Source organism: Hylaeus anthracinus, unplaced genomic scaffold (genome assembly GCF_026225885.1).
Source record: "Hylaeus anthracinus isolate JK02 unplaced genomic scaffold, UHH_iyHylAnth1.0_haploid 11994, whole genome shotgun sequence".
NCBI classification, from domain to species: domain Eukaryota; kingdom Metazoa; phylum Arthropoda; class Insecta; order Hymenoptera; family Colletidae; genus Hylaeus; species Hylaeus anthracinus.
In genome coordinates this window covers 7,373,279-7,399,034 of record NW_026534341.1, presented here as the reverse complement: position 1 = coordinate 7,399,034, position 25,756 = coordinate 7,373,279, and the positions used below count along the sequence as shown (strand labels likewise).

At 48.2% G+C, this 25,756-nt stretch overlaps 1 long non-coding RNA gene across 1 annotated transcript in view; it reads right to left on the bottom strand.

The window, feature by feature from the left end:
• The window catches only part of LOC128888950 (uncharacterized), an 86,574-nt gene continuing 60,818 nt past the window's right edge, over nt 1-25,756 (bottom strand). The window contains exon 3 of the long non-coding RNA XR_008460350.1: nt 1-756. This is a non-coding gene — a long non-coding RNA (uncharacterized LOC128888950). The remainder of the gene's footprint in view (nt 757-25,756) is intronic.

Sequence of the window (25,756 nt, the reverse complement as noted above, 5' to 3'; positions counted from 1 at the left end):
ACTAAATCGAATAATGCATGAAACAATTGTTTGTAATTTATATATTACATACAGCCAGTTCCATAACTATTTGTACTCACTATTTTTGTTGAGCACATTCGTCTAAATTAAACGTAAGCTTAATATTTTCGATAAATTATTCATAATGAGAAATTTATATGGAAATATCAAACCTATAATTTAATTTGGGCAAATTTCTTCAATAAACATGGAGGGTACGAATACTTATGGGACTGACTGCATAAGAACAGTTCACAAAAGTTTGAAAACGGTTATTTGACCTGTCGTGGTAAGTTAAGTGTCAATACATCTATGATTCATAATACAAGCAACCATATATCGACCAAGGAAAGTTTAATAATGGTACATTTTTAAAATTTAGATTTCCGGTCGAAGGAAACGAAAATTCCCTTGGGTTTTCGTCGAATAACTGCCGCGGTCGCGAATGCGAACGTCTTGCGTAGAGGTAGATACGATTGACCAAGGTTCCTGTCAGCCGGCAGTCAGGTTTGACGCCAGCCGGGGGGCGATTTATCAGAATAATGCACACGCCATTACCCCCGTGTCCCCCGCCTTAAAACCGAGATCTTGATTTCGCGCGAAGTCCCGTGTAAGGCTTTGACTTTCTTCAGCTACTCCCTTATAAGTTCGAATCTACGGTTGCAACATTATTGCAGTTGCGTTCGTCGACACCAGACGAAGAAAAAATGCTGCTTCGTGGCCAGGGAACGATCTCCTCGGTGTATTTTCGCTGATCTGTAACAAAAACACAGCGATACTTGCATCAGAACGCGACGGAATACAAGGCCACCAGAAGTGTTTTTGTGGATTAGATTCTTAATATGAAACGATTCCTATTCGATCTTTAGAAACAGTTAGAAGTGCTAGGAGAATAGCTATCAGTGTGCACGCATAAAAAGAGTTACTCTTTCCACTCGAGTCAACTTCTTCGTTTAAAGTCTCTTGGCTTCCATTATTATGATCCAGGGTGTTGTAATCCTATTTGCGCGAGTTTCACGACTGGCATGGCGGTTGTGCTGCAGTAATCCGAGATCAATGCGCGAATATAAACGAGTTGGTCGTGTTTTAATTCCAATTAAAGCACTCGAAGTGCCGGGCAAATTTACGACGAGTTGATTAATGGCCGCGCGAGGCATTTGTCACGTTGTTTACGAACACCCGAAAGAATAAGTTGACTGCTATAACCGACCGTGAAAACCCGGCCAGATTTATCGCGTTATTATCGATCCGCTCTCGTCCACGGAAGTGGCAGGAAACTGTAATTGAAAGACACCGCTGCTAGCCGACGTCTAGCCGAGAGGATGGAACCCCGACATTCGCGAGACTCAACGCGAAAATAATTGCAATCGATCAGCCAGTAATGTCCATTTGGATCACTAATTGTTTTTCGATCAAATTCGAGAGGTTTGCCATTGCTTCATAATTGCGGGTAACGATTACATAAATGGTCGAATTAACACGTTGATTAGCACTCTCAGGACTCTTCACTAAGAAACCAAATAAATCAATTCTGAAGATGAGTTTCAGATTTGTGAATTTGGTGAAATTGCGAAAATAAGTACTAGTTTAAATTCAACAAAAGTAAGTTCTTGTTATATAGAAACAAAATGCGAGGCTTTTCCAATTCTATTTGCACAGGTTAAGTAGTATTGGATAAAAGAATTAGGAGATTCGAACTATTCATACCCTATTGTATTCCTAAGATTCTTTTAAGGTGGATATTTAAATACTTTCAACAGTGCCTATCCGTGGAGATATCGATAAGCAAAAGAAGCTGGCTTAGGGCTTACCCTCTGTGTGTGTGTCGCGACCTGAAAAGGTTCTCCTACCGTGACTGCCGAGATTTATCGTTTAAACGCGCACTTACGGCCTCGGTAGAGGGTATTGCATCGCACACAAGCGACGATAAATCATCAAAATACGAGCCGATGACGGGACGCAAAGAAATAACATTTAGTACCCGCTGCGCGAAATTTTGCGTCCCGAGGGCCTTCGTCCGAGAGCAAATTATTCGAAAAAGTTCGTACATGGTTTAATAGAAGTAGGAAAAGAGAAATTGTTTACGAGAAAAATTCTCTAAGCACCGTAAGCTTCCGTTCGTTTTTAATTTGTTTGACGTACAAATTTGAACGGTTATTTTCCGAGACGAATAGGATGGTTCACAATCTGTTACCATCGCAGACGTCACGGATCGGTGACAATTTATTCCTCGTTTACGTGTCTTCGTACACCCGATACGATAAAATTGAAGGAGCGTCGCGATCTATGATCTAAAAAGAGAAAACATAAATCAGACAGGATCAAGTTTATCGACGCTCGCGGTGCTACTCGCGGAAAGACCTCGTCGCGACTAGAATCATAGCACGTGCCGTGAAACGTTGAACCCTCTTTCGGTTTATCTTTCCGTTGCGGTAAAGAGGAATATCGTTCGCGTGATACCACCACCCGTCATTCATACGTACCGAGAATTAATGGCTTGTGCAGCCTGGAATCTCCGTTATTTACATCTCAGCGCTGTCTATTAGCCGAGGTATAGTACAGACTTGACATTCGATCGGAATTAGCGTCTCGCGAATCGAAGAATCTGGATTTAATGTTCCACAATTTGCTAAGAAAATAAGAGGCTACTCGACCTAAAACACTTCAACGATCCCTGCGTCATTTGTCAGCAATGAAATCTAAAGAACAGAGAATGGTGGACGTGCATCGTTTAGAGTTGCAGTACTCCTGTAATCACAGCGGTTCTCACTCGCGGACATAATAAACAGTTTCGCGGAGGAGACGCAATAAAGCTCCCATTACGCGGTCGCATTACAGTCGAGCGATTTTCTATCGCTTGCTACCGTCTACGTAATCACGGTGATTCATAGATCGCAATTATCAAAGCACGAAACGGCTCCCCGCGGTTAATAAGTGGACGAAATTGCGCGGCGCGGCGAGTCGCGTCGCGGTTGTTGCGATACAATCATAACGTGTAATTCAGTCATTAAGGCGGCCCGTGGAAACCCAAGTTCACGGCAGTCATCATCGTTTCTATCATCCACGGCGTCTGATCCCAGCCGTGGCGAGCGAACGAGCGGCCCGCGACGACGCCGATGCATTAGCTATTTAATGCGAGCCTCTTTAGCCTCGGCTAATTGATGGCTGGATATTAGCGTAATTGTAATGAGGCGAAATTGCTGCAATCACGCGGTCTGGCGTCTTGCTGGTGGGGCGAAGTGGTCGCCAGCTTTCGGGGAATCTTCAAAGAAACTCGCCGCTTGTTTTCTCTGCCCCCTCCCGCCGAGGTCCTCTATCGTTCGCCTAGCAGTTGGTATCCTCGGTATGCAACCGAGCCATTTTTGATAGATAACGGTACGCGTATCGGGCGATCCTCGGTGTCCCTGTTCCGCGAAAGGTTGCGCTACCAATTTAACATTTTTTGGACTCTGGCCAAAGATCCGCCGAGATCACAATTTTTCCTTGTTAGGAGACCGTCAAGGTGAGATTCATTATCTTACCTTATAATATCAAATTTGTTTTGTGATTCACGTCGCAGTTTCTCACCCCTTTTTTCAGTTTGTAGCCACGCACTTGGAGCCATTGCGTTGCGAGGACATAAACACGTGATCTATTCTTTGCACCCCTTCTTCTACTGTTTTCTTTTCGTACTCCGTTTGCAACTATAAAAACGTCGGAGGCGTTCTCGTATCCGTGAAATCGCTATCATTTTCCAGCGGTAGCACGCCGATCGATCCCGGCAATCTGCCGTCACGGGCGATCGATCCGCGCGGCGTGGAACGTGTTATTTAAAGAAGTGGATCGAAACGGGCAGGACAAATATAAACACGTCGCGGAGCAGCCACGAGGGAGCACGGAGTCGTAGCCACTTATTTAGACGAGCGGCCATAAAGCTGATCCTCGCGTTTTGACGTCGGGTCGGTAATTCATCCACCGTATACCCGACCGCCGCCCGCAGGATAGACCAACAACAGACTTACGGCTTACGGCTCGGGCTTAGGGGGTTGAAAACGACGCTTAAACGACGGCCATCTGTTGGTGGAACCGTGAAACTCCTGTCAACGGAGTTCACCGTGTCCCGTGGCCGGTAAAGGACACGTGGTTCGACGCCAGTTCATGTATCGGTGGGTGGTTAACGATGACCCTGCAAGGAATGCGAGGATTATTATGATAACTATCAACGAATCCGTGCGCACACGTTACACACGATGGGCTCGTTCGACGACAGGCTCACGATTTGAAAGAGGAATCGAACGTTGCTCCTTTCTCAAGGTGACTTTTTCCGAACTCGCTGTCGGCCATGATGGATCAACCCTTTCGAAAAAATATCGACTAATTTCAATGCGTGCGCGTTACTCGCGCTCAAGGTTTATACCGTTCCGATGAATTCTTGTTCTCAATTCTTCTTCTCCTTCTTCTAAAATTGAATACATTCTAAAATAGTAGAAAGTTCGGCAACAGCTTCGCCATCTTTTCCTTTTTCGTCGTAGTCCTTTATAGGCCTCGTTGCATACTTAACGGTGGAAACAAATCGCATGGTTGTCCGCGGGATTAACGGGGCGCAACGTCGGGTATCGCGGAAGGAAAACCGCATGCTTTCTGTTCGAGACGATTGATATAATCGACAGCCGTGCGGCTAGCACTCGTTAGAGAGCCGCGAAACGACGGATTTATTATAACGTCGGACGGCGCGCCGCTACCGAGCCGGCACCGATTTTTCATCCCATAAGCACGGCCTGATTATTTATGAACGTACAAACGCACACGGCACAATCGATTTCACGGGAAGCAAATTAGCCCCGGGGCCGACGGCAGACACGGGCATTAAAATAATAACGCTCATCGCATTAATGGGTTATAATAATTAGGGAAATTCTTGCTCGCCGTAGAATCGGTCCTCGTTGCGCGAATCGTTTCTCTTAGCTTCATCCCCTCGTTCCTCGACACCCCGACTCTTTAGACGCTGTGATATCTTGCCGAGAGAATGGCTATAGCTAGCGCTCCTTCAACGCGGAAATTTCCCCAGATTTATGATCGAATTCGCGATACTTTCCGCCCTACTGTCCGTAACGCTAATGAAAACCACGCTGGCGGAATTATGCGGGCTTTCCACGCGCGAAGATCCTTGGCGCCATTCGACTGGCGCCAGATGATAAAGGTAGTATGCATGTATTTACTAATAAACTTCTCTGGACGAAAGGATGGACTTAATTTACTTAACAATTGTAAATGTGGCATTCCTTTTAAGAATTCAGCAATCATTTTGTATAAACAAGAGATTAAATTAGTTTGCTACAAATTTAGCTCCTTAACTATAAAGGATCATTCGACACCGATGATCGTCAGCCACGCGTGTACGCCATTCCACTAATAAATGGCTTCGGTCAGGGGTAGTCTTTCGTCGAATCGATGTCTGCTTTGCCCCTTGTGATTATTGTCTCTCCATTTGTACGGAGGGGCCAAGAAAAGTACGAGGACGGGGAGATAACGAGCATCCAACGAGGGCTTAATTTATTTAAGGGGGCTGTCTTTTTCGACCGTGGTCAATATTCGTGTTCATTAGGCTGATGCATGATTAGTTTGGAAAAGTGGGGCGAAGGTATAAATATTTCAATGATAGGTGAACGCAAACGCTAGGGAAAAATAACAATATTCCAATACTTTCTAAAAATAGTAACGTCTTCGTTCTCTCAGCTCGTCTTCCGTGAATTGAAAAATTCTGAAGATTTATCAAGATGGAACATCTAATTATCGAAGTAGCGAAAGAAGCTGAGGAATCTCGGAAACGCCCGAGGCGCCAGGCATTCGGGGCCGACCTTACCGATACTTGGGAGTTAAGAACCACTTCGGTCGGGTCTTCGTGGTTTCGAAAGTTAGGACATTACCAGCAAGATCGGGGTGAGAAAATTTGCGGGGCGAACTCGCGATCCAGGAGCGCGCCGGTAGGGCGTTTTAATGGGCCGCGATTAGCGAAGCTAGGCGCCAGGGACCCGTAGACAGCGGAGAGCCATGAGCAGCCACTTTTCGCGCATCGTCCGCGTTCTTGTTTCTTGCCGATACTCTCGAGACCGGAACAGCTACTTTTCCGAGCAGTTACGAAGCTCTAATCTTTTTACGTCGAGTCCTCCACCGTTCTCGGGAGCTGGTCGATGAGCGCGAGCTTCCAGTAGGGATACGCGGCTCTCGGTTTTGCTTCTCTACGAAGCGCAAGTTTTCTGATCTTATCCCATTTTTGCAGAACTCGTTTCTTTCGTCGAATAATGTTTGTAATGCATTTAACCTTTTAGACTCGAGCCTTTTTTTTCTGTGATCCACCAGCAACTCGAGATTTTAGTATTTCATTGCCACGGATGCTAAGCTTAGATGTGATTTGAGAATCAGGTCACCTTTGCCTCACTGACAATCATTTTATCGACACTTCGAGTTTCAAAATTAAACCTAAACAAACATTATTCCTGATTATTAGTGCTCGAGTGGAAAGGGTTAAAGAGTTATGCTTGAATCAACTGCGATCTGTCACGCCTTATCAGGAAAAGCTCGACACCCTCTGGACGTTTCCACCAGCGCAAGGAATTTCCCGCGATTATTCCGCGGCGCGGTAGGAAGTGTCGCGCAATCCGATCAGACCCAAGCGTGCCGTAGCGAGCTGCTCACCTGGGCCTGCTTAAAATCACCGGTGGATCGGCGATCGCGGTGTGCGTGCAGGATTCGAGCGCCGCGGCGCAATTTGCGTCCTCGCGGATCCTCGCGCGTGTTATTTCGCGGGACCCGGGGAAATGTGTAATTCAAATGAGTTACGAGCAGTATCGCACTCCTGGGAAGTAGGTGCTAAGCGGTCGGATATGCTGATAGAGCCGGCAGTGATACGTACGACTGGAGGTGGAATCGCGATGGGGTTGAAAAGCGGGCGAGCAGAGAGGGCTCGAGCGGAGAGAAAGGGAGCGATACGGTACCACCGAGGGCGAGAGGGGCCGGGAGGGAGCAACGGGGACGCTCTGTTTGTAATAGTCTGCGATGGTACGAGGCGATGAGATGTGATCGCTTGGCGATGAGCTGTGGGCGACCTGATGGTCCCGCAGCGCTACGCCATGCTTGCCTGAACTCGCAGTCTGCTCGACCGCGTTTATACCGGATCCAGTTACCGCCTATGCTTGTCCCGCGTAATCTCTTTTTTCCCCCCGAATCTCCATTCGGCCACGAAACCGGCACGATTCCACCGAGGCAAGCTGGAAAAAGTTCGAAATTGCTGGTAGAGACGGACCGCCTGGATCGAATACGCTTCGGGGAGGCGTATCGGCCTGATGGATGTTTGCGCGGTTTTTAATCTTGTACAGGAACAGGGGAGAGCCATGCCAGGGCTCCTTCCCCCCCTTTTTTCTATAATTGCTTTTGGATTTCCGTTCGAATCAAAACGATCGGAGCCGAACCGTTTTGTATTCGAATTGATCTGAATGGTAATTTTCCAGAGATACGAGACCGTCCGTGCAACCCGTGTTGTTCCACGGGTAGGAAGAAACGTTCGAGCTAGGAGACGTCGTTCGCATGTCTCGTATCTCGGTTGAAGTAGCAGAGTTCTCGCGAATTTTGCGTGGCTGACGTCCAGAAACAACACGTCGAGGTGTATATAACAAAATTGAACACGCCGTGGTGACATTATGTGGATGGACTTTGTCTTGTGACGAATGGGGTGTCGTGGAATGTAACGACGATGTCGAAACTCGCTAAGAAACATTTGGTGACCGAATTATTTTGCAGTGTTGATATAGTAGCAACCTCGCAGAGATTCAGCGGTAGAATGTTATATCAAACCTGAAGAACTTATTGCTCCGCCTCGAAGGACTCAGTCTTTCGGACTCATCGATCAGGATTAGACGACTTAGAGACTATTTAAGATAACGCAGGGTTCGAACGCAAGGCTTGCACAGCGTAGGCTTTGGTTCACGCAGAGAAAGGTTGAATTGGAATGGGAACATTCGTCCAGAATGTTTGATACTGGAGGACTTTCCTCCCCCACGATCGCTACCGCGTCAAGGTCAATACCTCTCACCACACGATTCAAGAAAATGAAGACAAACACCTTGGGGACCGATCGAAGCAACAAATAGGCGTTCCGCTGACCCCGAGCTGGAATTATTAGACCATCTTGGCAAGCCAGGAGCGTTCCAGCGGCCGTTCACCGCCGGCAGATCTTCACGGTCGTGATAAACGGTAGTTTCAGCCGGCGTGGCAAAGGAACGGGTGATGCAAAGTGATAACATAATCAGGTGATAATGTGGCAGTCATATCTCATCGCGAGAACCCGAGCGAGAAGGTAGAGGTGGGCAAAGAGGGACGGGGGAAGGACCAGGCGTAGGAGAAACGAGGGGACGATGGCGGGACGTTGGAGTGACGGTGAAAGGAACCTGAAAGGACGAGTGCGAGGAAGAGAACGGCTGAAAGGAGACGAGGGTCTCTCTCATTGGCTAGTTCACTCGGCGTCTAGACCCTTCGCGATGTCTTCGGAGGGTAGGAGGTACGCGACGAATGACAACACCATTCAAGGAGAGTGAGTTTTAGCGAACAGGCGTCGTTATCTTCTAAATAAGCGGGACGCCGGGCCAATCCGGCGATGATAACGCTTGTCGAGACGCACTCTCATTATTCTACTAGATACTCATCGTCAGGGAATTAATTGAATTTCAAGACAAACGCCCACCGCGCTCGGGAGACAGGTATAGTATCTTCGAGGTGGTTTCCATTCGTCCCGATTAATACCGCGTTCCGATCCGTGAACGGATGTTCCGATCCCCTTTGGCTCGTTCCACGTGATCTTTAAACGGCGATCCAATTACGGCGAGGTATTACTGCCCCACGATTCCGTGTTGCCTTATTGCAGTCAACTTGCTCGCTCCTTTGGAAACTACTCGAACGCCCTTGCTCGTTGGGTGATTGCTTTAGTAAAGATATAAGGGAAGATGCTGCGAGAGAGGACGCTCGCGTTTAGAGGAATTCTAGGACTGTGTCGAATGTTCGACGTTGCACGGCTTGCATAGAACGGAATATAAAAACTTCTAAATAATTACCATAAATTTCAAATGAAACACTTAAATGCGTTGGAAGCTGCTGGTAACGAAATTGAAACATAATTCGGAGTGCAAAGGGTTAAAAATTAATGGAAAATTGCAACCTTCTGACGATCTTTGTCGCGACATGCTTAGACAGCTGTCGTTTTCCTCGCGAAAAGTCGATGGCGCTGACCTCATTTCTGGTCGAGCAGCAGTACAATCGCGTTAGAAGGTTCCGAGGGAGCAACGGCGGCAAGAGCAATACTCCTCAAGATGGGAATGTATCAAATCCGAGTTAGGGCTCTGGCTAGCAGCCTGTGCCTCGCAGTCCTGGCGCTCTCTCTCTCTCTCTCTCTCTCTCTCTCTCTCTCTCTCTCTCTCTCTTCCAGGCTCCTCTCTCTCGACTTATTATTTGTAGCCGCAGCGTGGTGGTTTGCCGGCGCGCACCAGCATCCATTTAATCTCTCTCAGTGAGGAGCGTTTCTTTGATCAGCGCGCGACCGCATCTGCCTGGTAATATCTCAAGCTGGTCCTGCAACCGGCGTCCCGGGCGCGAGCTCCCCGTCTTGCCCGCACCGAGGCATTTGTTGCTGTCAACCAGCACCTCGGATAGTCTCTGTACCCGTTGACTGCGCGCACTCTTGCCTTCCCTCCTCTTCTTCTTCTTCGTCTTCGTCTTCTTCTTCTTCTTCAGCCCCATCTTCATCTTCCTCGTCGTCGTCTCCTTCTTCTTCTTCTTCTTCTTCTTCTGCCTCATCGTCATCCACTTCGTCGTCTTCTTCTTCTGCTTCTCGTTGCCCGGCGGCTACTTGGAGTCTGTCGTCTTCGTGTGAGCCTCGAATCGAGTCGCGTGCATGCCACGAACGTGGTCCTTGGAGTAAAGGGAAGAATATTCGCCTCTTTGGTCGTCTCGAGCGTGCGAATTTCTCTTGCTGCGATTTCTGTGTCCAGTGGCGTACCATCCCAGGAAACTCGAAATAAATATATCGAAAGCTCGAGAAGTATTACACAATTTATTACAATTCCCAATTATATTTCTAGTCCCTCCTCCATGATGGATACTTGGTTGAGGAGGGACGAGAAATATAATTGCGAAGCATAACAAATTGCAGTTTCTAGGCCTTCTGCGTGTATTATCATTATTGCACGACTGCAGCGAGATTTATCTTGGCTCGATCTCTGTTTACATTTCAGTGGAATTTAAATATTACAGCAATTAAGTAATTACTCTGGTATGCTACGCAGACTTTCTTCCGAAGTCAGTAGCTCCCAGCTCTTAAAAATCTGTAACGTTACCTCGCGGAGAGCGTTGGCTTCGAGAGGTATGTACCCGGCGTCTCGGATAATTTGAAAGAAAAAACGAAACGGAAAGGACAGAGCGCCATAACTCACGAGTGCACCGGCGCACTCGACAATCGCTCTTAATAATAATTTCCTCGGCGGTTGATCGCGAATTATTATCCCCGTTTTGTCCACCAGGGCCGGGCAGCAATTTGTTGGGAGCGGAACGTCCGCGATCGTAATCCGCGCGTCGCGGCCCATACGTTCACGCTTAAATAATATGCGGCCCGGGCGTATTTGTCATTTAATTAACAAGTACTGTATTTTATGATCCACGATCGTTAAGACCGTGCCAGGAGCCCGGTCGACGTATGGCCGCGAAGAAAACAGGAAACGGAATGGAATGCGTTCTGTTGGGACAAGTCGCTGGAAGAATATATTACGCGCACTGGCACACCACCGCGCGCCGTAAAAATTCACGTGTGCACGTGCACGACGAGCACGCGTGCACCCCGCGAACTGTGTGTGTATATATGGTAGTAATATGTAACGCACTTTGGAGTAATGCTACGTCAAAGCCAGCGCCACCGAAAATATGAGCCGGCTGCCGAGCGCCCCGCTAATGCTCGCCCATTTATTATGCTTACATTATTTCGAGATTATTAGTCTTCCTCCTCCTCTTCTAAAAACCTTACGTAATGTTTTGACTCGTGATCCGCGCCGCCGCTTATGTTTCTGCAAATAAGCGAGCACGACCCGTCCGAATTTTCGCCGATTCCGCGATTTTTATTTCCCTGCGTTCGTTCCGGGCTGGTGGAGCACAATGTTCGCGATGATAGCTTCTAATACACCCGAGCGTTTAACTATCCAAAGAAGAATAAATCCCTCGCGCCGATGAACCAACGCAGAGTGTAAACAAAAGAACACCGCGTGTGTTCGCAGGAGTCACGACCAACCCCTTTCATTTTTCCAACGTACCCAGCCATCCCCGCGCCTCGCTGTTCAGCGGTCGTCTATTGAACGACGCGCGAGGAAATCCACGTACACAGGTGAACGGGCGCGCAACGTGAATTAGACAGCTGTCAAAGTCCCGCGGAGGAGAAGATCGAGTGGCCATATATGTGGTGCGCGAAAGGGCATCAAGAGAGCTTAGAGGAGAGGGCTGCCGGGGGAGAGGGATGGTTTGGCAGCCAGGCGAATGGATTTGGATGTGAAATGGAAGCAAGGCAGCGTAGGAGCGCTAGACAGAGACAGAGAGTATGCCGGGGGAGCTGCGGAGAGGAACGGGAGATTCTGGAAAGGGGACAAAAGAGGGAGAGGGGGTGAGCACTGATAAATACCACGCCATTTCTCTTTGTGCTCCCCGGCGAGAGCACAAACACAGGGCGGCTCCCTTCGTTTCAACCTGAGCGAGAGTAGCTACCTAAACCTTACTCTCTTCTTATTCCCAGCTCTCTGTTCCTTATCCTTCCTCATCTCTTTTGTGCTCGATTTCGACCTTACCCCTCTCCCCTTCGACGTTTCTCATTTCGACCTTTCTCTGTCCGGTCTCGTCCTCGCGCCTTTCTCCGTTTATCTTTCGATATTTCCCCGTTTTCGGCCTTATCGCGACTCGCGGGGGCTGGCTGAGTTAGCGAGCAGGGGTTAACGACGCTCGATGCGTCTCCGCCACCCCCGATGAGGGCTGACTCTGCGGCGATCGCTGGTACAACCGTCGATTGATTTAAACTTGCGTCGCGATTACGTTTTCCGAAGGGTCCACGGGGTCGCGTGCCGGACGGTAGGGCATGGGTGAAGGGTAGGAACTGTTATATCGCAGCACGCCTGGGACTTTCTCGGGATCTTGTCTTCGTTTAAAGCGCATCTTATCTTATTTACCATATGATGAGGAGCTATTTTATATTGGAATGACACTGGTTCAGACTTAACACACACATACACATACATATTTACTATAGAATTTTGGATTATATCCACATATATATATAAGAACAACGATGAAATTAAGATAAACGTGATTCTTTGTACGATACTTAGTTGTCGATCTTATGGCTATCAGCTGAGTCAGCTTGGACATCAGGTTCCGAGTTCAGCTGTGCGAGGTCCGCACATCTGACACTCGCGACACGGAACTGTAATAATCTACGACAAAAGGGGGGCGGATGTAACAGAACCATTGTCTTCGTTTTGTCGGCTTGATTAGTTTCCTGGGAATAATTTCGAACTCGAATGGGATGTTTGTATTCGAATAGATAGATCGGTCACCCAGTAGTATAATAGGAATATTTTTCCTGAGGAACGAATCGTTCTCTTCGCCACCAGTTGATCGACGATCGACAGGAGCGTTTGAAGGACAGAACAAGGACCGATCCCTCGAGGTGAACCAGCTCGCGTGTTTCCGATCCGCGGGGGGGGGGGGGGCCCGGCCCGAGCAATTAAGGCGACTTTTTTTCGACGGATTTCCTCCACGGCGCGGAGCAACTCGCACGAATGGCAGCCAGTGCCCGATTTCTCCGCCGGGATTGGTTTTAAAATTAATGCTGTGTTTCTTCGTTTCGGCTCTTAATGGATTCTGGGAGGAGCCCAGCGAGAACCAATCGCCTTCTGCAGTCAACCTGAACCGAAGTGAAAGCATGACACCCACGAAACGATGCCTGCACCGTGAGATTAGGTCGCGTTCGCTCCTTTTTCCTTACCTTTCTCCCCACCGCGGTGCGGTTTTGGCTACCTGGTCATCGACTGGGTCCGAGCGTTTACGAGGATCTCGTTAATGGGAGCGAAAGTGCGTGTCTCGTTCGAAATCGTTCATTCGGTGTTGGTGACCGTCTGGTAGCTGGATCGACCAGGAGCAGGTTTTCAATTTCGACGGATGATCCTTTAACGATCCGTTGCAGAGCGGAGGGTGAGTGCAACACTTGGGAATGATACACATTTAATCGAAGGATTCGAACTGGTGATTCGAGGCCTACTGGCTATGGACACGGATGCGTACCACGCGTTCTCCAAACAGCACATATATCAGAATGAACATTTTATGTTGTTTCTCTTATGGAATTGCCGTTTATTTTGCCGTGTCAATTTGCCATTTATTCGAGATCACTCACCCGGAGCCATGTGGCTCCGTTACCGTCCCTAGCTACGTGGATATATAATCACTTGCATAATGCAGTGTCGAGTTTTCGCTCATACCTGCATTGAATCTTGTCTTTTCTGCCTTTATCTTCTTATAGTGCTGTATTTTATTTTGATCCAACCAGAATATACTTTCAGAATGAGCCCGGGTGAACGAACGAACCCTCCCCTTGACTTTTTACCCGAGGCGTCTCCGACATAACTGTTCCCCGTTTTCCGGTGCGATGAACAACCGCCGCCATGTACCGCCGTTCACCATCTCGCGCGAATATCGATACTCGTCGACGCAACCAACCGGGTACCGTTAGCTCGGATCGCGAAAAGAAGAGGACCTCCGATCCCACAACAATGGTGTTAAGGCCCGTGCACAAGGGCCGCGATCGCTGACGTAGCGGCCATTTAATGGGTACACAGAGGGCGTGGGCGTAGAAAGGACGGTGCGTAGGCCAGCGAGGATTAAGACGTCAGGCGCCCGCGGCGCTTGATTAATGCACCGCATTCACGGGAACGAAAAGATCCTGCGCTGCTTCGCGGGATCATCTCGCGCGAGCCTCGGCTTCGCCGTGGAACTGCGCTCGCTGTTTTTCTAGCAGACGCGTAACGAATAGACCAAGCGGGTTCGAGACACCATTGTGCACCTGGACCGTTCCAGCCAGCGATGGACACTGTGTTCTCCGAGTTCTTAAAGATGGTACACGGCGCAACGGTTAGGATCGTTTTCCATCGTCTTCGAGCTCGAACTCGCTTTAGTTACAGGCAGTTTAGGGGTCTTCGAATAAAAAAGTTTCGTCTAAATTCTCTTGACAGATTTGTCGGTATAAGAGATTTTCGGAATCTTACCTTAAATATTCAACGTTGATGAATTATCTCCGATAGAAAATTATGCTTATTGTGTAACGAATTTTCAGTGTCAGGTTGTAGTTATCCTTGCTAATTGTTGGAAACTTGGAAAGTTTCCTGATTATTGGGTTATCGTTTAATCTACCAGCGCCCAGAGGTTCTGAAAGACGTTCCATTATCGGGTAGCCTTCAGGAGTATCGAATTTAGCCTCAAATTTCTGACGGCTGCTTGTTTTCGTAATGTCAATATTTACACCTGTAATCGCTATGATTACGAGAATCTTTTGATACGAACTGCTATGCGTCGTTCGCGTTCTCCCAAGAAATAAAGCATGGCTATTTCCTGTCTTCCTCGGCAAATACATCGTTTTAATCGTATCCTTCGTCCCGAGATAGAGATTAAAGTAATCGGTCGAGCGATCATGTAAATCTGCAAACTTTTCGCGACAACCTAACGCGTAATGCAAACACAGTTTTTTTTTTCTATCTGAAACTGCGAGTAATCTGATCAGTTTATTAAGCAATTTCTGTCGACGAAATATCGAATGGCGAAGGTCGTTGTTGGCGGAGCCATGGAGAATCGGTCGTTGGTACATACTTGGGATAACGAGCTCATTAACGAAGGATCACCATCCTCCATCGAGAGCAGATCACCTGTCAGTATGGCGTCGATAGCCGTCTGCACCTGCAAAGGCCTGATCGGAGCTAATATAGAGGCACTCTTTGGCCTCGATTAATGGCACACGGGAAAATGACTTCCTTCACGATACCGGACCCAGGAACGACGTCGACTAACGACGGTGAAATATTACGATTTATTCGCTACAACGCCTGGAAGAATAGCGGCTTCGCATGTCGATAAAAAGAATTCTTGAAAACCTCAAGTAGGAGTTAATATACTGCGAGATATAACGAAGAGTATAATGTAAACGAAGGGTTAAATTTGAATACAAGATAAGTCGTCGTGTCGCTAACATAGCTGCAAACATTACTAAGGTATTAATTATATTATTAAATTAGGAATAAGGGCTTTGCGTTCAAAATATTTGCTTCTGTTATTTTCAGTCAACGAATTTCTGCTTCGGAATACGCAGCTCCACGAGAATCCTGAACGCTCGTTAATAAAGCGATTCGTCGATAAACGGTTTAGGTAGTTTCGAACATTTGTTCCCCATCTCCGGGATCTCGCCATTTCGGCGATCCAAAATATCGAAGAAACGACCGATCAATACCTGTCACGAATCTTCGAACAGGTTGAAAACAGCTTCACAATTGAAACGTCACGAGAATGAATGGGTTCTTGTCAATTCGGACGTTGAAGCTATGGAAGATCTTTGAGAAACCAAACACGGGGGTCTCGAGAGGCATTGGAATCCTTGGTATCGTTGAAAATTCCGCATTTCATATTTTTCTATGTATTAGGTTGTCCCAAAAATGTGGCAGTGATTATATAAATAGACAACCAAGTCATAAAATAGTGTGTATTACTTAAGTAAGTCTGTTTGAATTACTCTAAATAGCTAAAACATAAGGTATCCACGCAGTTCTCAACCCAGGTACTTACCTAATACACCTCCACGATAAAGACATTTTCATCTATCCGTTCAAAGGAGCCAATCACCCAACTCATTAATCAAAAGGTACAAAAAAAAAAAAATACGTGAGTGACTCACGAAAACTAAAACTCGAAAGTCCAACCCCCGGCAGCATCCCATCATTTCCTCGTTCGCTCTCTCCGATTCCCGAGGAAACAACACCTCGTCCATCGAATGGTCGAAAGGAATAGCAGGAGAGGATGCTCGATAAATTCCCATTCGTCGTAGAAACATGGCAGTGTTCCCAGGGATCCGTACAAGACTCGGTATTCCAGAACGGCGAACGGACGCCGCTGGACGCACGCGAAAGGACACCCAATTGAAACGTCCTGGAACGAAGGATGGATGGCTGTCACTAGCTCGAGGGAGGTCCAGCCGCGGTTGCCATTTTGAATTCCCCTCGATCCCTGAGTCGAGTTTGAGGGATCGTAGGCGGAGATGAAGCTTTTACACCGCGGAACGAACGACGAGAGATGGAAGGCTCGTCGCTCGCCAGGATGGATGCCGTCGTACGGGCGTACAGTCGCGCGGAGACCAGGTACGTCGACTGGGCCCGTACCTCGTACAAGGATACACCTTATTCCGAGCGGAGGATAAACGCGGTAAGAGAGAGGCGCGGCCCACAGCGTCATTTATCATTGCTGGAGCTCATTAAGGCCGAATCTGCCGCACACTGATCGTCTGGGATTACACTTTCCTCTCCTGCTGGATCCCTCCGGCGCTTAACCCTCCATCGCCATCCCTTCGGCCCTGGCTCTTCCTCCTTTCTTGCTCTCGCCTTCCTTTTTCTACGCTCCCTGGGAGACCCTGTTCCGGGGTGCTCTCGTTACGAGCGATGTTTTTGGCCGCAGAACGAGCGCCAGCACGATCATCCTGGAGAGGTGATTGTGTGCTTTGAAAGTAGGTAGGTAGAGGTAGGATGTATACATCATACATGGCACCTAGAGGTGACCCTTCGTTTTATTTCTAGAAATAACGAGGTCGTCTACGTTGATTTTGCGTACGAAGACGGTCGCAGTGGAATCAGCTAGTAATGGGCAGACGTGGCCGTCAAATTGTGCAGTCAATCAATTGTACGTGGATCCCAAGCATCTTCGAGGCACGTCTCAAACAGGTAAATTTGCGCGGAACTTAATTTTAATTCACAAATTTATTCACAAGGAATAGACGACAATTTACTAAACATCACAAGATCATCTGTAAATATAATGTTTCGAAGAAAAAGCAAATGTGTGCGAATGTCCGTGTGTGTCCAATTTTTTTTAATCATGGCTGTCTAGGGTGTAACAGTGCTTCGAAGAATACTCCTAGCTGAGAAACAATTTCCAAGGAACTATTTTATCTTCGAGCATGCGATCGCAGCATCAGACACAATCGTCTCGTTACGCGCAAGCTGCTCCGACGTTTTCACCGCCACGGATCAGCTAGTTTCTTTGGCGAACCTGTGGAATTTCTACGAGCGACGAAGGGGCAGAGCGAAGAATCAGAAACCGTGGCAACTTTCGCAGACGCCATTTACGCGGCCGTGGTCGTTGTCCGTGCTCAGGCTCACATGCTGACCTCGCTCGGTTTTTCCAAAGGCCTGCGGCGAAATTCGACGAACGGTGGTGCATTAGCTCTCGTCGGAGCAGCCTAATGACGCCACCGCGTCCCCATAGGGTTCCTCCGCTCGTGATTTCTTTCTCGCTGCTTTCTGTTACCGGTTCGGTCCGTGGCCCATCTATCACAGCGCGAAAAAACACCCCGCTCCTTATATCGCGCTCTCCATCCTCGTCCGTCGCTTTCCGTCGCTTCTACTGTCTATTATCGCTCCTCTTCTTTCTCGCCTCCTCGCTTTTCGCGCCACGCCGCGAGTTCCAGGCGAGCAAACGACTAGCGCCGTTATCTACCGTGGCGATTTTACTTTTCAAGAAAGTTACAATGTTGCACACTGGCCGAGGATGTACGATGATTGATCGCCGACTCTTGGACTGCGGGGTGACCTGGATCGCGCCGCCGACTGTGACAGACTCGTCTGGGATCGCGTGGTGGATTCTAGTGGTGGGATCTTGTAATCGTCGTTTCAATTAACACGTTAATCGTCACATGAATATTTGTGAATGTTTCTATGAGAATCAAAGTTTGGTTTGGGACAATTGAAATCTGCATAATGTAACGTTTGTCGTAGTATTTATTTTTAGAACGTTATCGAAATTCATGAATCTTAACCAGGTTTATTGTCTTTAGCATCTTGCATTCAAGATTATGTTATTTACCCACATGTGGGCAAAAGAAGAAGTATAAATGAAAAAGAAAATTGAAAACCTATAACTGACTCTATGATAACGATTTGGGAAAAGAGCCTATTTTAAAGTTCGCAATGGGCAGGTCGACATTTCTCGATCGACAACAAACGTATCGACCCGATAGTATGGTGGCCAGGCGACGGAAAGGGGTAAAAAGCAGAATGGTCCACGAAACGGCAAGACGCGGGCCGACAAGAGGAGCGAAGACGACAGGGCAGGACATTTGTCGCGAGTAGAGCAAACACTCGAGACTCCATCAACGTCCCTGAAGTTTCTTTCGGGTGTTGCCTCGGCTACGGTTGTATTCGGTGGCGCGGAGCGACGGTGTTCTATCGCTTTTCGGTTTTTGCTCGGGCGCCGGTCTCTTTACCGGGCGCCGTGCTAGCGCAACCACTCGTAGTTGCCCCCTCCGGGTGAGAAATGCCGCTACTTTTATTTTGCCAGTTCCCTACGTTAGCGATTTTTCCATCACCGCGGCGAGATATTTCACCGGCAATCTAAGAGTCGCAAATGGAGTCCACAATGAGGCAGAAATGGCTCGGCGCACTGATGGCCCCGGCATTTGTCTTCCCTCTGTTCCTTCCTCGTCCTTCCTCTTTCAGTCTCCAAACACGCGCCTTTTACCCCCATCTCGGCGACCTCCGAGAGACGGTAATCGAGCACTCGTGCATTCCCTGGGACCACCTTCCCTTAATCTCCACTTATTCCTTTCTAATCGGTTCGTGTCTTTCCTCGCGACCCTGGCCACGCGTACTTCGCGCAAGGTTTAACTTTATCGCTAATGTAACAATGATTTATATTACCTGAAACCGTTGCCGCAAACTCGTAATGTTTTCGCAGAAGCATAGCATTAAATCCTTGCGTACTCCGAGCCATACTCGTTGCTGCCTGATTGAAACATTTCCGCCAACAAGGATACGTAATGTAGAGACCCTTCAGCGTTTACCATTCGCCCGAGATAAATAAACGTCGGGGAAAGCGGAGACGCTCATTATCTCGCGATTTCATCCCAGCGGGCTCAATAAGCGGCGTCCAGGTCTATCTTTATGCAAAGCGCGCGCAAAGACATGTGCATCTAGAAGCGGAAGGCGTGCCTAGCGGAGGGCTCGAATCTGAATCGAATCGCTTCGGATCTTCGACGCCAGATACGAATTATAACTATAATTTTACACAAATAATTATCAAATATAATGGAAAAACTCTACGAATAGCCTAAAAGTTTTAAATCTCTTTCAGATTCGAGCGCCCATCGCTAAGTGCGCCATCTCGAACATCGTGGAACCCTTCTCGTTCCTCCCGTTCCAGAGAGCAATACTCCCGCAATTATAAGCCCATCAACAGCGAACGGAGCTTCGCGTTTTTCTGACAGCAGCCCAGAACGGACTGGAAACGATGCGGTCGGGGGACGAAAGCATGGAAGACAACGCTTTCAGCGTGCTCCGACGTTGCGAGGGGCGCGCACGTACACTCAACATGGTGGCTACTCGAGGCGCAGACCGGTAACGCGGGCATTTCGTGCATCAAAGTCGGTCTGATGCGATTTTAATCGCGGCTACCCCTCCTGCTTTTTCTCCGCCCGCCGCCAAAGGCTTCTACTCCCGACAGGCTCGGCCGGACCAACCCCTAGCCGGTCGAGCCGGTGTAAAACCGATTAATTTCCCTGCCCTCCGGCCCCCGCGGCTGGTATCGAAGGAATCTAACGAGTGGCCCGGCGACAACTGGCCTCCCGTGCGTAATTCATGCCTTCCTGCCATTGTCGTCCGTTCGAATCTCGTTCCCGTCCGTCGCGAGCAGAGCGCGGGGGTAATTAACTCTCGCTGACGACGGGGCTTTCGAGGTGCGCGCGGACGATGAAAGGGGGTCCCTCGGTCCAAGATTTTTGGATAACCCCGCAGCTCCGGGGTCGACCGAGATCAGAGCGTGCCGATTAAAACTTCAAGCCCATTATCATTACAGGGATATAGTTGTCAAGCGTTTAAGAAGGTGTTGGAGGAGTTAGCAGAGGCAATGGAAAGAATTCTTTTATCGTTGAGGTTTATACGCGACTCGAAACATTCAGCTATTTTCTTGCGTACTTTAATTTGATGCGTTTCAAAGTGGGGGTTGGAAAGGCTTGTAGTTCGAGGATGAACGAGAAAGATGGCTTGGGTAGCTTGGACTTCTCCCTCTATATTAATATATTTATTGTTGGAGTTTAAGGGGTGGAAATAGACCTTTCTTATTTCACTTGGATTATTTGCATTCTTAAATTTAAAAAAAAATATACATACAGCCAGTCCCGTAAATATTCGTACCCTCTGTGTCTATTAAAGACATTTGTCTAAATTAAATGATAGGTTTGATAGATCTTACTGGTGAAGTCTATGTCACAACACCAGGGGACAAACCCCACCAAGACGATGGATCGATTAAAGCGATTATTGTATGAGTCGCGAGTGAATCACCCATGTCGATTGTATGCGAATTCTTCTCAATTCCTGTACTCTCGCCATTCCAGGAAATACGACCTACGAGATGTCGCAGCGACCGGGCAACGGTAGCTCCGCTTATCAGTCGGCCGGTAGCAAAAACGGGGAACGGGTTGGAAAAAAGGAAACGCAGCCGGTAGAAGTCTCTGGAAAGGACAGCCAGGGTGTCAGCGGCAGGCTGAGACTATGGGCAGCCGACATAAATATGCATGTCTCCGCGGACCCATGGTTCATGTGCCGGTGATCGTTATATCTCCATCTGACCGGAGACTGGAAGAGGCAGGGGGTTCGGCGGTGGTCCGGTAATACATTCAAAGTTGGATGTAGGGAGTGCAGGGACAGAAAGGGATGGAGGTCTCCGTTAGCCCCGTCGACGGGAGCAGGAGAGACAGAGGGTGGCACGAGTAGGTGGACGCAGAAGAGACGATCCGGGAGGGAGCCACCGGCTGCGAGAGGGAGAGGGAGGTTTCTCGTGTTTCATTTCCTGAGCTCCTATATAACTTTGTGCTCAACTCGACACCAGATTAATAACGGCCCCACCTATCCTATTCTCTCCCAACCCGAACAAGTTCGTGCTGTGTGTAGACTCTGTGCACGCCGTGCTCGCGATGCCTGTCTCGTATCGCTCCTCTTCTCTCGCATCCCTCTTTCCCCGCGTCGAGTTCCCAGCTCGCTCCCTCCGACTGGTTACTTTCATTCCCGTCCTTTTTCATCGTTCCTTTCCGCGGGACGGATGCGCGACACGCTTGAAAATTCTGACCGTGTTACCGATCCATCCGTGCACGCTGGACGAACACCGGCACGCCCTGACAAACCGACGCGCTGAAAACTCCGCCGCGGCTGACCGATGCGACTCGTACGCCGAACCGGAGTAATCGTATTTCATATCGCGATGGCCAGCCTGTTATTTGTTGCCGCGGCTCCTTCGCGGCACGCCGCTACGCGCCGAGGGAGAATCCGGAGCATGGTGCACGATTTTCGGGGGGCAGAGGTACCGAGGAGCCCGCGAAGTCCGCAGTGTAGACGTACCGTGAGAATAACGTACTCCTTATCCCAGTGGTCGTTGAAGCAATTTCCTCGGCTTAATCACGCGACATACGAAATTTTAGCCGCGGGTGTAATTACCCTACCGAATTATTTTCCACGCGATCACGTGCTCGGCTCAATCTACCCTTCGCGACCTTTTTATTCACGGCGTTAAAGCGCCGCAATCGCAGCCTATTATTTTATACGTATTTTTTTTATTTAACGACTTCAACCATCGTGTTAAAAGAAGCAAAGTGTAGGTACGAGGACATTGCACGATACGGGAAGCTGGGTGAAAGGGAGAGGTTCGAAGAGCGAGGCCGTTTTAATGCAGAACCCAACTTACAAGGGAATATATTCAAATTTATGTGGGAGATAGTCCTCAAAGAAATATTCTTTTTATCGACAATTATCCATATCAAAGGGGTGACAAGAGTCCCAAAAATGGGGGGTGAGAAACATATTTTTTTTAATTAGAGGAGTTAAGGCAAAAATTTTGGTTCCGAATTAAGCATTTTTGAATGGGTAATTCACTCATGTCAGAAAAATTGTTTATTTATTTATTTAAATAATATAAATGTTGTTTCTCATTCTTCATACGAACTACAGGTTAAAATGTTGTTAGTTCTATACTTGTTTTCCTTTTATTGAGTCACTCGCATATGCAATCAGCGAACGTTGTAATAATAGAATTCGCGTCGTAGAAACTTACCTTCACGCTGGATTGAGTTACACATTACGTTGATTTCGTGCTGATAACTTCATGGACGATCGTAATCGCATTAATACTATTCCAAGATGGTATTCTATGATTAAAAGAATCGTGGGAGTCTCTGAAACGCACCGTCATAGCCGTGGACGATTAGGTGAATAGCGACGAACGAGGGTGGGACTTCGTGCAGTGGCCATCGTAAGCGCGTGGCGAATTCCGGTTACGTCGCGGCCTCTAAATCTTCTCTGTGCGTTTTCGCGGCAACAAATCCGAGGCACGTATTCTTTTTCCCCGGCAGATCTCCGCCACTGATTCGGGTTCATGAGCATGATGGTCGCCTCGCGTGCCAAGATAAATGTCCCGCAGACACGTTATTACCTATCGGTACGTGGCGCCGGCCCACCGAAACACGTCATATCGTAGGCAGATGTATAGAAGCGGTGCTCAAGGGATACTCATCTACCTGGCCACGTATGCCGCGGCAACGACGACGCGATTGAAAGCGGGGAGGTCGTGCGAACATGCGACGCGCGGAGGATCATCCTGGTAATGTGTATTTGATTACGACCACCGAAGACTCTGGTCCCGTTTACACCGTGGCTGCGAAATTAATAGACCAGTGGTTGATAGTCGCGACATGCTTGGATCCTTTAAGGGGTAACGCTACTTCGAAAACAAAAAATTGTAAAAAATAGTTGCGGTAGAACTATGTGTGATGATCTGGACTTCTACCGCATGATCAAGCATCATTTGGGAAGTTAATATTTTTGTATCTCTAGAAAGTTGATTTTTGTCAAAGCAATACTATTCGAGATAACAACGGTACAAGTAATCAGAGTGCGATTAGTCCATATTCGCCGTTGGGTATAAAACAACCCTCCGTTGGACGTACAATCTGTCACTTCCTGGGGCTCGTGGTCCTCTGTAAAAATATAGTCCTGACTCGAGTCTTTTTAGTTCCCTAGTTGTCTACAAGAACATTCTTTCGAAAAACTAATAAATCCCTTGGTAAGACGGTGCAGTGGAATAAGCTGCTTCTCGTATCCACTCGAGGGATAGCCAATGGAACCGCAATAGTCATGCTCGAGGCTGGACACATGTCCAATTTCCCTATTTAACCGAGCAAACATTATTCTCCTGGACCACTTGTCCGCGATCTTGCTGTGCGAGTTAATCGCCGGCGAGCGCAGCCAATCGTACGTTGCCATCTTCGTTATTTATCGTTGGTCCGACGTCCAGCTACAGCCACCGCGGAATTCATCATAGAAAGGATAGCCCGCGACGAGATCGTACAAAATGGAACGCCAGCAACGGCGATAATGATGATGACGTTTGACGGTCATTACCGCGGAAGCGAACCGCCCCGTCCAGGTTCTTTTGCCACTGCGTTTTGAAAAAGGGAAGCCAGCGGCGCGTCGACGAGCAATTCGAAGGAAGACGCCCAGAGGGGTAGCGCACTCCAGATTGATCGCGCAAACTCGAACACGATAAAAGAAACGCGTTACACGATACTTCTGTATAAAGTATAACCAGGAACATAAATTCTAAATTTTTATATTACTTCATCTTGAGTTTCCTTCTGAATATCCAGGTTTTGTTGGTACAATGTCAAAAAAGGAAGCCATCAGAGGTTGCCTAGAGGGTAACGCATTCGAGATCGATCTTGCAAAATCAAATACTCTACTCGGGGCCCAATGACAAACGCGTTACAAAATATTTTTAGATTGCCGGGCCGGGATTTATGGGCACATTAACCGAGGGTATTCCTCCGCGTCGTCGGGCTGCCGATATTAACACGTACGAAAGTGAATTACCGCGCATCAACATGCATTCCCAAACATATTCCCTCGGACGTGTAAAGGATTGGCGTCCATTAGCAGGTAAATTGTACCTCGAATCGGGACGGGTCCCTCTCGCCTCGCGGTGTCCCCGTAACTGGGCCCCGTGTAATCGGTCCGTACCCCACTAAACAAGAACAGTCCCCGTGGATCGAATCGAAGGTGGAAACCAGTCGAAGGGGAGGGACGTTACTTTCGCGAAATCGGTTATACGCGAGAGCCCTCGACAACTCAAGACGGTAGCAGCTGGCAAGACGGATGGCCGCCATTATTCCGGATATATTAACAGATGCCTCCGCTTATTAATTTAATTGCCGGTCATTACAAGCAATGCATAGCTAATTAAACTTGAATGAAAACGAATACGTCGACCTCGGGGCCGCTGTTTCGACGACCACGCCACGTGACCAGTGTCTCGGACTCGGTGTCTTCGATTTTCTTTTGGCAAATAGAAATTACTCTTTATCTATTGCAATGTCTCCCTTTACGCTTCATGAATATATAAATGACCAAGGAATAATCTCTTTTTAAAGAGATAAGTTTGACCTTGGTACCAATGGAAATTTAACCCTTTGCACCTTGAAGTATATTTCAATTTCGTTACCAGCAGTTTTATTCGCACTATTGTTCAAGTGCATGTTATTGATTTGGATATAAAAAAATGGAGGAGCTCTTGCGATAAAAGCTGATGTCGAGTCGCACCGAAATAAGAGTGCAAAGGGTTAACGAATCGTTTGAAAAGCAAGTAGTGCATGCCAGCCGCGAAACAGCTAATCATATATCCATAATGGGGGTAACTCTTCCAGCTTCGACGATCCCTCCCGTGCGAGCATAGAGTCGACACGATGTTTTAGTTCCTCGTAGTCGAACTCGAGCAAACCTCTGACAAGGGCCACGATAATGAATTTGGAAAGTGCAATCAGTATCGCAGCTCTAAGGACAAGAGGGGAAAGGGGTGACATCAGGGTCGTGGAGCTGGTGAAACTCTCGGTTTGGATTGTGGAGGTTTTAGGGGTGCCCCGGGACAAGGAGAGCCAGAGCCACGGCACCGTATCAGAACAGAGGGAGGAAAGAGGGATGAAAGAGGGCGGATGTGACGCGGAATGATGGAGCGCGGACCGTGGAGAAAAATGAGAGTGGCGGAAAGGCGAGGGTGGAGGGACGCTGATGGATCGGCGCTCCTCCCTCCGCTGCACCCTCTCGCGGCTCTCTCACGCCCGACCCTCTCCGGGCTTCTACCCCCCGCCAGCCACCCTCCACGTTCAGGTTCGCGCTCCCAGGGGTGGAAAAGCCCCGCAATATTACTCATAGTCCGTGGGCCTCGTTCTACCCTCTCTCCCACTTTCTATTTCCCTCCTCTTCTGTTTCTGCGCTTTCATCCCCGTTCGCTTTTCTTTTACGCGATTCTTCTTCTCTGCCAATTGCTCGTTTCTGCGTCAGATTTCCATTACAGAAATATCATGGAGTCGTTATGTAGGATAGAAAGGGTTTAACTGTTTTTATTTTTTCAAGTA